Source organism: Triturus cristatus, chromosome 7, assembly GCF_964204655.1.
Source record: "Triturus cristatus chromosome 7, aTriCri1.1, whole genome shotgun sequence".
Classification (NCBI taxonomy): domain Eukaryota; kingdom Metazoa; phylum Chordata; class Amphibia; order Caudata; family Salamandridae; genus Triturus; species Triturus cristatus.
In genome coordinates, this window is record NC_140590.1 from 462,369,539 (window position 1) to 462,381,654 (window position 12,116).

The window sequence follows — 12,116 nt, forward strand, 5'->3', positions numbered from 1 at the left end:
GCCGTTCCCGGCCGGTGGTCCTCCCGGACGGGCCTCCTGTTGGTCCCGCGGCAGCCCGGCTGCCCGTTGCCGTCCCGCGGGTGTGTCACCGGCTAGTTGCCCTCCTTCGCTGACGGACGGCCCAGAAATGGGTAAGGACAGAGCCGCCAAGCCGGCGTCCGGGGCCACCCAAACCAGGATGGACAAATTCACAACCTCCGACAAGGGGCCCGGCCCCACGGGCGAACAGGCCCCGGCCCCTGCTGCAGACCTGGCTGCCATCCTGCAGGCCATCAACTCGTCCCGCGCCTCGCTCGAGGGCATGGTGGGTGAGGTCAAAGTGGACGTCGCTCTTCTCCGGCAAGATCTGCGGAACGCCACCGCCCGCATTTCGGAAGCCGAGTCCCGGATATCCACGGCCGAGGACGACATCCGCCATCTGCAAGATCAGGTTCGGGAGCTGACCACCCACTCTAAGGAGTTGCACCGCCGGGTCGAGGATGCAGAAAATCGCGCCCGACGCAGCAACCTGCGCTTAGTGGGTTTCCCGGAGGGAGTTGAATCGGGCCGGGCGGACGACTTCATGGAGCGCTGGTTCCGATCCTGGATGCCGGCGGACAGCCTGTCGGCTTCGTTCGTGGTGGAGAGAGCCCACCGCTCCCTGGCCCCCAGGCCCCCAGGGGCTCCACCCCGGCCGTTCATCCTCAAGCTCTTGAACTTCCGTGACCGAGATGCCATTCTCCGTGAAGCCCGGCGCATGGATGCCCTCCACTATCAGAACCACAAAATCATGGTCTTCCCGGACTACACCCGCGAAGTCCAGGAGCTGCGCCGCTCCTACACTGAAGTGAAACAAAAACTGCGCTCCCTGGGACTCCAATACCAGCTCCAATTCCCAGCCCGCCTCCGGGTCGTCTTCCAGCAAAAGACTCTCTTCTTCGATACACCGCGGGCGGCCTGGACCTGGTTGGCGGAGGAGCACCCCTTGCAGCGCTCTGGGCGCGGATCGCCTCTGGGTCCACGGGGGAGACCCCGGACATCGAAGACCCGTCGGCGGCATCGGACATTGCCCCGGGAGCGCACAACGGGGGAGGCGATCACCACGCGCTCTGGGGGCCGGCCAAGCCAGAGATCGAGAACCTCATCGGCCTCCTCAGCCGCACACACCAGTCCCGTGGCGGATGGGCAGTGGGCCGCGTCACCTCGGCTTACAGGCCCTGCAACCCACCCGGTCGAGTTGGTGGACACTTCGGACCTCTCTCGCAGCCCTACCATTTGACTTTATTTGCTTACCTTTGGGGTGGGGGGGGTGGGAGATGCCTGGGCGGGGGTGGAACGTCCCGCTGTCAGTGTTGCTCTAGGCCAGGGCAGGTAAATCAGGCTTGACTTTTGATGTATCAGGGGTCCACTAGCGCTCAAGCCCAAGCGTTTTAGTTTGGTGGTTCTTCCATTTGGTTCGGGCGACAGATGCTTCCGTTTTTGAAGTATAGGGCGGGGGGTGGGGGGTTGGGGTTGGTTTGGGGTTGCTTCTTCCTCGTTGGGGAGATTTTGTTGGTGGGGGGTGACTCCCTCTTATCTGTTGTGCTAAGGTATCATGTACTGTCTATCCCGCTCTCTCACCCGACGCTCCGCTGTCCTTCCTCTCTGGGAACCTGCTCGGACGCGCCTCCACTGGCCCATTCTTCTGTCCTTGACTATGGCTGACCCACCTGTCCCTAGGGCCGCCATGCGCATACTTTCCTGGAACGTCAATGGCCTCCTGGACCGTTTCAAACGCATGGCGGTCCTCAAATATGCACAACGGGCAGAGATCGATGTACTCCTCCTCCAGGAGACTCACTTGTTGGGTAACAACTGCCCCTTCCTTGGCCGTTACGGTTATGACAGGGTATGGCACTCAGGTTTTGCTCGGGGATCCCGGGGGGTGGCCATATTGCTTCGCAAGTCCTTTCCCTTTGTCCTGACTCGGGTGCTTTTGGACCCCCAGGGTATGCTACTGGTAGTGTGTGGCACTCTGGAGGGCCGACCCCTTACCCTGATGTCCCTCTACGCGGCGCCGTCCCTCCTGCCGTCGGCCCTTTCCCACGCAGCGGATCTCCTCCCGACACTTCCTGCAGGTGCCCTGATACTCGGCGGGGACTTTAACGCTGTCTACTCGCCCCATATGGACTCGACGGGTCCGGTCTCTTCGACCCGCGTCGCCCGTGCAAAACAACTCTCCTCTTGGGCGGAATCCCAGGGCCTCTGCGATGTCTGGAGGATCTGGCACCCGCAGACGCGCCAATACACCCACACGTCGGCGGCCCATCACTCCCACGCCCGGATCGACCTCATCTTCGTGCCCTCTACCGACTGCGCGGGGGTGCGGGACGCACGCATTCTTCCGAGGGGCCTTTCGGACCACTCGCCGGTGCTCCTCGCTCTCGGTCCCCCCCCCCTCTCTGCCCGTCCGATATGGCGTCTGAACGCTTGGTTCCTTCACGACACGGCTTTTCGGAGGGCGGTCGGGGGCGAGATAGTCGACTACTATTCTCATAATGAGGGCTCTGTCGTCTCCCCCGCCGTCCTCTGGGAGGCCGGCAAGGCGACTGTTCGGGGCGCCGCTAAAGGGCACCTGCAACGTCAACGACGGGCTCAATCCCAGAAGCTCGCGGACTGTGAGGCCCAAGCCTTAGAACTGGAGCGTGGTCTGGGAAATTTAGACGATGTCACACGGTCTCGTCGCTTGGCCTTCCTGCGGGAAGAGATTCGCCTGCACTCCCTGGAAGCGGCGAAGATCCTATGGCGCTCCTCGGTGGCCCGGGTGTACGGTTGGGGAGACAAAAACGGCACTCTTCTCCACCGCCTGGCGACCTATCCCCGGGCGGGCAGGATCATTCCAGCCATCACGGACCCTGCAGGTGGCGTCCACACGGTCTCAGTGGCGATAGCCCAGGCATTCGCTGACTACTACTCCCGGCTGTACCGTCTCCGACCGTCCACGCTCTCCCTGAATGAGTTACTGGGAACAAACGGGGCGACACTAGCGCGGCTGCAGCCTGAGATTTCTGAGACCCTGGATTCGCCGATCGAGCTGCAGGAGATTGAAGAGGCGATCGGCCGCCTGGCACCCGGGAAGACCCCGGGACCTGACGGGTTCCCCCAGGAATATTACGCTCACTACCGCGAGACACTGGCCCCGAGGCTTCGGGACCTCTTTGCGGCCGTGGTGGAGACGGGCTCGTTCCGGCCCGAAACGGATACAGCAACCATAGTTGCACTCCCCAAGACACAGCCTCCCTCGCGGTCCTGTTCCGACTACCGGCCGATATCCCTTATTAACACAGAACTTAAAATCTATGCCACGGTCCTGGCACAGCGGTTACGCCCATCGCTCGCCTCCCTGGTCCATCCGGACCAATGTGGCTTTATGCCGGAGCGGGGGACCAGACACTGTCTACGGCGCCTCCACCTCGCGATGGCGCACCGCGGCCGCCTTTCCCCCTATCTGGCCCTCCTCTTGGTCGACTTTGAAAAAGCCTTTGATTCCGTGGGGTGGGCGTACTTGGGTGAGGTCCTGGAGCGTATGGGCTTCGGTCCCCGGTTCCGAGCCATGGTAATGGTCCTCTATGCGCACCCGCGGGCCCGTGTGTTGGTCAATGGGGCACTTTCTCGCCCGTTTCCCATAGGCCGGGGGACGCGCCAGGGTTGTCCGCTCTCGCCCCTCCTTTTCGCTCTGGCGATGGAACCCCTGGCGGTGCTGATTCGCGCGGATCCTGTTCTTCGAGGATGGGAATGGCCAGATGTGGCCCCCGACAAGATCGCCCTATACGCGGACGACGTCCTCCTCTATCTCTCGGACCCAGCGACCTCGGGACCCCGGGTCCGTCGGATCCTCCATCGATTTGGCCAAGCGTCGGGTCTTCACCTGAACCCCAAAAAATCCGTCCTAGTCCCGCTACACCCGTCGCGGGAATGTTTCGACTGGCAGTCGGACATCCCCATCCGGAGACTCTCCTTTAAATACCTGGGGATTTGGGTCACCCTCCTTCCGGAACTATGCTGGGCCCTTAATGTGGCTCCGGTAGTCAACAAAACCAGGTCAGACATGCTCCGGTGGCAGTCCCTCCCATTGAATCCGCTAGGGAGAGTCGCTCTATACAAGATGATGATCCTCCCCAAATTTCTTTACATACTACAAAATACTCCATGCCCTTTTCCGCGCCCGTGGTTCCGAGACCTGGATAAAATGGTGACCAAATTCCTTTGGGGCGGCGGTAGGCCTCGGCTGGCCTTGGATCGATGCAGGGTCCCCTCCTATGATGGCGGCCTGAGCATGACCAATCTATATCTTTATTATCTGGCCACCCAGTTACTGGTGATCCATGACTGGTTCTCGGGAGGCTGGGGCGACCCGGCTTATCGTCTCGAGGTGCAAGGCCTTGGGTTCTCCTCCATCCAAAACATGCTCTATGGCACAACGGTCCCCCTATCACTCCCCGACGTCGTGCGGGCTCCCTTCCTCGCGTGGCGCGCGGCACTGCGGCACACTAGATGGTCGGGGACGTCCACACAACTCACTCCGCTTTGGCACGGGACCTGGCTGCGGGAGGTGGTGGGATTGGCGGGCTTTCGGCAGTGGGATCTTCTTGGTATCTCCTGTCTGGGCGATTTATGGCGTGGGAGCCGCATGTGTTCCTTCCAAGAGCTTCAGACCCGCTTCTCGCTGCGGCCCTCCCAATTCTACCGCTACCTTCAACTGCGCCACGCGGTCCGGGCTCACGTCCCTCTAGACTCCAGACTGCCTCCCCATAGCCCACCTGAAGCTCAGGTGATGCTGGGGTATCTGGGAAAGGGGGGTATATCCCGCATTTACAAATCCCTGATTAACAATTCCCCGGTGGACTGGAGCGGGCTCAAACAGCGATGGGAGGCCTGGGTGGGACCCCTGGACGAGGCGGACTGGAGGGACGCCCTTATGGGCCCTCGGTCGCTTACCACCTCCGCTAGGCTGCGGCTCATCCAAATCTACTACCTCCACACCGCCTATCTGACTCCGGACCGCCTGTACCGGGCGGGCCTCCGTGTGGACGCCTCCTGCACCCGTTGTGGGGTGGCTCCGGCAGATTTTTTCCACATGGTGTGGTCTTGTTCCCGTCTAGACGATTACTGGGCAGCGATTGAAACTGAGCTAGCGGAGGTCTTGGGTTGGGAGGTTCCCCATGAGCCTAGAATGGCCCTGCTGGGCATCATGGACGGGATCGACGGGTCCCGTAACGAAAAGTACTTCCTCACCACTGCCCTTATGGTGGCTAAGAGAGACATAGCGGCAGTATGGTCACAACCGGACCCGCCCAGAGTGGCAACCTGGAGTAGAGGGGTGGATTGGTGTGCGGCCCAGGAGCGGTCGTTGTATGCTGCGCGGGGCTGCCCCAAAAAATTCCGCAAGATATGGGGGAAGTGGCTGGGGGGCATGATTTGAAAGGTGGGGACGCAGGGGGTGGGGACGGAGGATGGGGGAGGGTGGGAGGGTCTTTGCAATGGTTTATTGATGCTTATCCGAATGCAGTTACTGATGCCTTGTTCAATGCACTGCTGTATCTCATTCTTGATACTGTTCTTTATGCCGCAAAACACAATAAAAATTTGTTTATCAAAAAAAAAAACAGGTGCTTGGCATAGAGCTTTCTTTAAGCTTTCAAAAGCTTGTGTATGTTCCTGAGTCCAAGGGAGAACAGTCGATGTGGCTGCCTCCTGTGTTGTCAACTGAATGAGTGGTTTTGCTAGAAATGCATACTGAGGGATCCACTGCCTACAATATGAAGTGAGGCCTATAAAAGCCCGTACCTCCTTTTGTGTTTTGGGTATTGGCATGTTAGCTATTAACTGAATGCGGTCGGGTGTAAGCTGCCTTCCCTCCTTGGACAGCGAGTGTCCAAGATAAACAACTCGCTGGACACAGAATTGCAGCTTAGAAGGGGACACCTTGTGCCCCTTTTCGGCTAGAAATCGTAAAACCGTCAGTGATGCTTTCTCACATTCGGGTTCGCTTCTAGCGGTGATCAGCAGATCATCGACATATTGAAGCAAGGCAGTGTTAACTGGCATGTGGATACTGTCGAGTTCTCGTTTCAGTGCTTGGCTATAGATGCTGGGGCTTTCTGTAAATCCTTGAGGTGCGCGTGAGAATTTGAAGCTACGTCCATTTAAACTAAATCCGAACAAATATTGGCTTTCCGGATCTATTGGGACGCTGAAAAAAGCATTCTTGAGATCAATTACAGTAAAGAATGTTGCTTCGGAATCAATAGCTGTCAGTAATGATGAGATATCTGGGACCACAGGGAATTGTGGCACAATGCATTTGTTTAATTCGCGCAGATCAATAACCAATCGATATACTGGCGGGGCCTTCGGATCTGTTCGTTTAAGAATCGGAATTATCGGTGAATTACATACATTGGAGTCTGTTTCCACAACCACTCCTTGGGCAATAAGCTCGTCAATGATTTGCAGTAATGCCACTACAGCATCTGGTGGTAACTTGTATTGTCGCATTCGTGGTAGTACCACTCCTGCCTTTAGTGTGACTCGATATGGTGTAATATTCATGCAACCAACATCAGTAGGGCCTTGTGCCCATAGATGTGTAGGTAAAGTCTGCAGTCGGGGATCCATGTCTCTAGACACATAGTGACCTTTAAAATCACGCAAAAACAATCTTACTCCTTCCGGAGAACAACATATTATAGCTCCTAGAGCTTTCAGTGTTTTTATTCCTAACAAGTTTTCTGGACATGATTTAGTAAGCAATAAATCTGTAGTTCGGGTCAAAGGTCCTATCGTAAGTGGAAGAGGTTGTGACACTTCATTAACAATAGGTTTTCCTGAAAAACCAAGGGAAATATTCTGTGAGCCTGAGAGGGGTGCCCCTGGAACTTCACTACGTTTTATAGTTGTTCGACTTGCCCCTGTATCGAGTAAAAATTTTCTGTCTTGGCCTAATAATTCACTATGTACATAAGGTCCTTCTTGATCTACAGGGATCTCGATAAGGGGTAAGTCAACTTCCCTCTCTAGGCTTGTTCATGCGTATCGTTGATAATCAGGATAGTCATACTGTGTGGTCTGGTACAGCTGTCTTGTCGTCGTTTGTGTGGCAGCAACAGGCAGCGCTGGTGCAGCTGGCACAAACTGTATAGACTGTTGTGGAGCTGGCATGGCCTGTGCATGCTGCAAGGCTCCTTGTTCATTCTGATCCTGTCTAAGTGGCCGTGGTCTTTCTTTTGTAATACCTGTGGCGATATTACGCTTCAGGACTGGACAATCGTGTACATAATGACCTTGTTGTTTACAATAGTTCGATGTCCCTTTTACAGGTCCTGCTGAATCACCGGAATGTGTCGTACCCTTTTTATGTCCTTCAGCTGGAACTGTCTGGGAGACTAGCATTTTCATTTTCGTGTCTTTCATGCGTCTTTGTTCATGATCTTGTTCCTCTCTAATTCTATTGTGATGATACTGTAACATTTGTAACATTTGTGATGGGGTGTTACCTTGCCAGGTACTCTCGAATTTTAATACTCTATTCTTTACTTGGGGCAAGGAATTTTCAACTAATTTTGTCACAAACAGATGTGGGTATGATTCGCTACTTGCTTTTATGCCACTATTTATACCAAAACATTTTTCGAATCGTGCATAGAAATCACTAGTGTCTTCATCTTGCTTTTGTTTACAGGCTGAAATTGCACCCCAGTCTTCCTTTTTCGTGGTTAATAAGCGTGGCAGTACCTGTACTAGTAAACCTGGTAGTGCTTTAGTTTTGTCCCCAAGCCCCGAACCTGGACCTCGGGCCTTTTCTTCATTTTCTAATGCTGTCCAGTCTATCTTCTGGTCTCCCACCTCCCACTCTTTTTCCTTGAGTTTTTCATAAATGCCAGCAGGCATTAATACCTTTAATATTGTCATAATGTCGGGATAGGTATACTCTCCCATGAGTAACATGTCTTTAATTTCTCGGTGGAAACCCGCTGGGTCTTTGTCATGACTGGGTACCACTTTCTTCATTTCTAACAATTCTATTTTCGATATGGGCGTATATACATATACACGTTTAAACTCATTGTCCTCGCCTTTTATTGGGTGTACTTCTCGTAAGGGATTCTGTCTGTCCATGTAATACGTCGTTCTTTCCTTGATGGGCAATGAGACATGTTCTGGGCATACAAAAAGAATGTACTGCTTTCTTAATTCTAGTATTTCTTTAATTAACTTAGTACCTGAACCTCTCCATCTATTCTTGAGTAATTCAGTCAGTATTTCAGGTAAAGGACCAGGATCTGAATGCTGACTCTGATATAGTATAAGGAGTTGTTGAATCATATAAATCCCAGCTAAACGCTGTTCATCTGGGGTGAGATTCAAAAATGTGTGTGCTACGGTATCATCATCATACTTTCCGGGACTATCAACCCATTGAACGGCTGACCTGGCTAATTCTTGTTCATCCATAGAATCGAGAAAATGATAACCCCTTCGTTCTCGCAGTAATTTGTCAGCAGCTTGGAACGAATGCTCGGGGGACCTTATATTTATTATAGGTGTTTGAAAATTCCTGTTATTTTCTAGACATATCGGACGTATCGGGTCAGTAAGACATCTAGTACTATTACAAGATCTTCCTCTACCTACATAGGCTATAGTTTCTGACCGTCCTGTGGACAGTCCTGATCCTTCTTCCTCGCTTTGTTCGAACTGGTCTACCGCTAATCTTTCTTCGTGTAGACGTTCTATTTCTTTACGGATCTTTCTGCACATGGCTATTATACAGTTTTGCTTATCATGTCTCCCTTCTGATATATTCTGGCTCCATCTGGTAAGAATCTGCATTGCTTCCGGGTCTACCCCAGGTCGGTCTTGATTTCTGATCACACAATTTATGAGAAAACGTAACAGTTCCCCCTGTATTTCCACTTTCTGGTATTCCATAGCTCTGTTAATACATTCAGAATCTCGCCCTGTTTGGACAAAATGGTATATATTATCTAGATGCATAGTCATTCCTGGTAACTTCCCTAAATATACCGCGGCTCGTCTGATACGTAATGATGCCATGATCATTTCGTCCTCTTTGCCGGGCACGGGGTCATATCTACAATCTATAAGAAGTTCCTTAAGCGTACGGGCATTTATGAGTTTGGGGGTACGTGAATGTGCAGATTCTTGAAAAGTAAGTTTATTTATTCTGGGTGGCGTAGAAAAAATATTGGTAACACCTCCCGTAGCCCCATCTGGGGTATCGGGCGTGAAAGGATTCGTTGAACGCGATACAGCAACTATAGGTGTGGACACAGCTATGGAAGTAGCTGTAGGAACAGATGTGGAAACAGATGTGCTTGCCGGAACTTGTGTCAGGATTTGGTGCTCTAAAGATACAGATACAGGATCTTGGCGTTGAACCTCCCCGGCCAACGGTCTATGTGGGGCGGGGTTAGCATACTCGGGAGCTGCGTCATCTAAATATGAGGAAAGAAAAACATCTTCTGCGGTTCTAGGATGCCCCTTAGGATGTACCTTTATTGGAAATAATGGGGGTGGCAAGTCTTTTGGTATCTCTGGAGTAGCCTTAGGTAATCCTTCGGCCAGAAGGGGATACATACCATTCATAAGGGCATTTCTTTGTCTGTCTATTTGTTCTGATTTCACTCGTGCACCTTCTTCAATTAATAGATTTTCTCGGACTTCATTTGAATTCTCTTTACTCTTCTCTTCCTGTCTACGTGCTTTTTCTGTACGTCTATACGATTCTTTACGCCATAATTCAATGGCGTCTTTCTGTGATTGTCTAGCTTTCTTTTTCCATAATTCTTCCTCTACTTTCACGATGCACTCTGCATCCCAGGTCCCAGCTGCGGGCCACCTCTGACTTTCTGGTAATTCCTTAGTGTAGTCTACCCATAAATCAAGAAATAATATAGCGTCTAAGCCGTGTTTATGATACATGAAGTACCCTGGAGTGTCCCTAGGAGGAATAGGAACAGCTTCTTCGAGTACCCCTTTTCTTGTTGTGATCTGTCTTAATTTCGAAAAGAGCGGCATATTGAAAACTGATCTGATACTTGATTTTGAACAAACTTAATACAGTAAACACAACAATGAACAGTCATTCATACCACAATATGCAGAACGTACTAAAAACATTTAACATTTAATTTTTAACTGAGCAACAATGATGATGACGATCTAAGGAAAACTTAATCACTAAACATAATACTCGACTTGAACTGAATTATTCTGAATTTATATACTTGATATACTAGATATACTGCTAAACAGTACAGATACACTGCTGAAACAGTGCAGACTGGATTTGTGTACCCAAACCCGTCTTGACCGGCACAACCTATGTGCACGTCAGAACGCCTCCCCAGTAATGGTACTCACCGGGTAGCTCGGAAACGGAAGGCCTCGGAAACTGAACTGAACTTGAACCGGACTGGACTCGACTCGAACACTTCGGACACTGGACTCGACTTGGGACTTCGGAAACTGGTGGGCCTCTGTATACCTCGGATCTTGCTCTCTCAGCTAGGCTCTGGTCGGGATACTTCGCACTTCTCACCGCCTCGTCTGGGTGTTGATCGCAGCCTCAGTCGCCCCCGCTTGACCGGAGGGAGATACAGGAAATCCTGCTGGTACGCGTTGTTGTCCGTCCAGCTGTGGCAGGAGACCGGGCCTGCAACGCACCGCCGGCGCGTGAGATGAGAAAGTGTCCCTGTTCGGGCGCCATTCATGTGGTAAATAATTTAATTACCGGGACTTAATTTGATACAGAAACATAATAAAATAGCTCAGTAAATAAGAGGCAGAATCTGTGGTATTAGAGGTTCGGAATGGGCTTTATTCCAGTGGTCGATTATAATCGGTTGCTCCAAGTTCCATCACCACGAAGGTTCAGGAAGTGAAGTACATACGTTATTGACAATCAATTACTTTTATACAATAGGCATTTACAGTGAAGCAAATACAAGAGGCGTAACAATTGATAGTGGTGATAATATATTCATACGTAGCGAAAATAGGCGTAACTGGGAGTGATTTAAAGAACGTCATCAGATGTGATGTCATAAGAGGGTGGTTACATGAAATAATTTCGCAATGTCAGCAGAAATACTTGGCAGAGATGCGCGCGCAGCAGCATGACGTGTGATTGACGTGCAGCTAGGGGGTGGAGGGGACTTGACATTTAGCTCTACATGTGGCGACAGAAGTCTAGAGGGTCAAGTCAACCTAATCCCAAATCATATCTAACATCCTATGTTTAAAGAACTATGTTATCCAAAAGAGAGGTTTCTTAGAGTAGAATCTTATTCTATACTGACTATACTGATTGTTAGTGCGTGTACAAGCGTCTAAGTGTCTACACTAGATGCGAAGGCGGAATCTTCCATAGTAACAGGGCTATGAATTACTTGCATGAAGACAGAGAAGCCGGGCCTTTGCTCGGTAGCTGGCAGAATATTTACTTAAACTACTAGACAGGAATGCATTGGGCAGGGATCGGAGCAGATAATTTCGAAGGTGAAATACAGTTCTTGGCAGGCAGCAAGCTGATGTCAGGCATCGTGAGCCTCGCAGGGAATGAGACAAAGTTCATGGTCACAGATGCAGACTCAGACTGGAGCTTCAGAGGCAGAAAGAAGGAAAAGCTTGATGACAGAATCAGGGCCTACTTGCCTGGACTGTAAAATGGCATAAGTGAACCATATAAAGGCGGTGGCCTTTTGTACTTAGGAATGGAATATCCGGCCCATTCATGGCGGATCTGAAAGAGGACATGTTAACGGTGGACGCACATGTGTTTGCGTCTTCATAACTGGAACTGGAGGGAACATACATGTACTTGTAACATGCACATAGAACCGTTGGGGTCCAAGATAGGGGACATAACTGACCAGGAAAATCCACATTTCCACAGTACACATCCTGTATGAATGCAGCGTGGTTTTCACTTCTATGCTCATTCAGTGGTGTGATGTTGGCGGGTTGTGTGACTTGTGCTCCTTGTTGGTGTGTTTCATTTTGGCCATTGTTAGTCTATATGTGTGTTGTACTTAATTGTGCCTGTGTGCCATTCTGCCCATCTACCCCCCTCC

General features: G+C 51.5%; 1 protein-coding gene across 2 annotated transcripts in view; it reads right to left on the reverse strand.

The window, feature by feature from the left end:
• LOC146809929 (ketosamine-3-kinase-like) overlaps positions 1-12,116 on the reverse strand; it is a 308,807-nt gene that overhangs the window by 121,875 nt on the left and 174,816 nt on the right. The gene's annotated exons all lie outside the window — the stretch shown is intronic.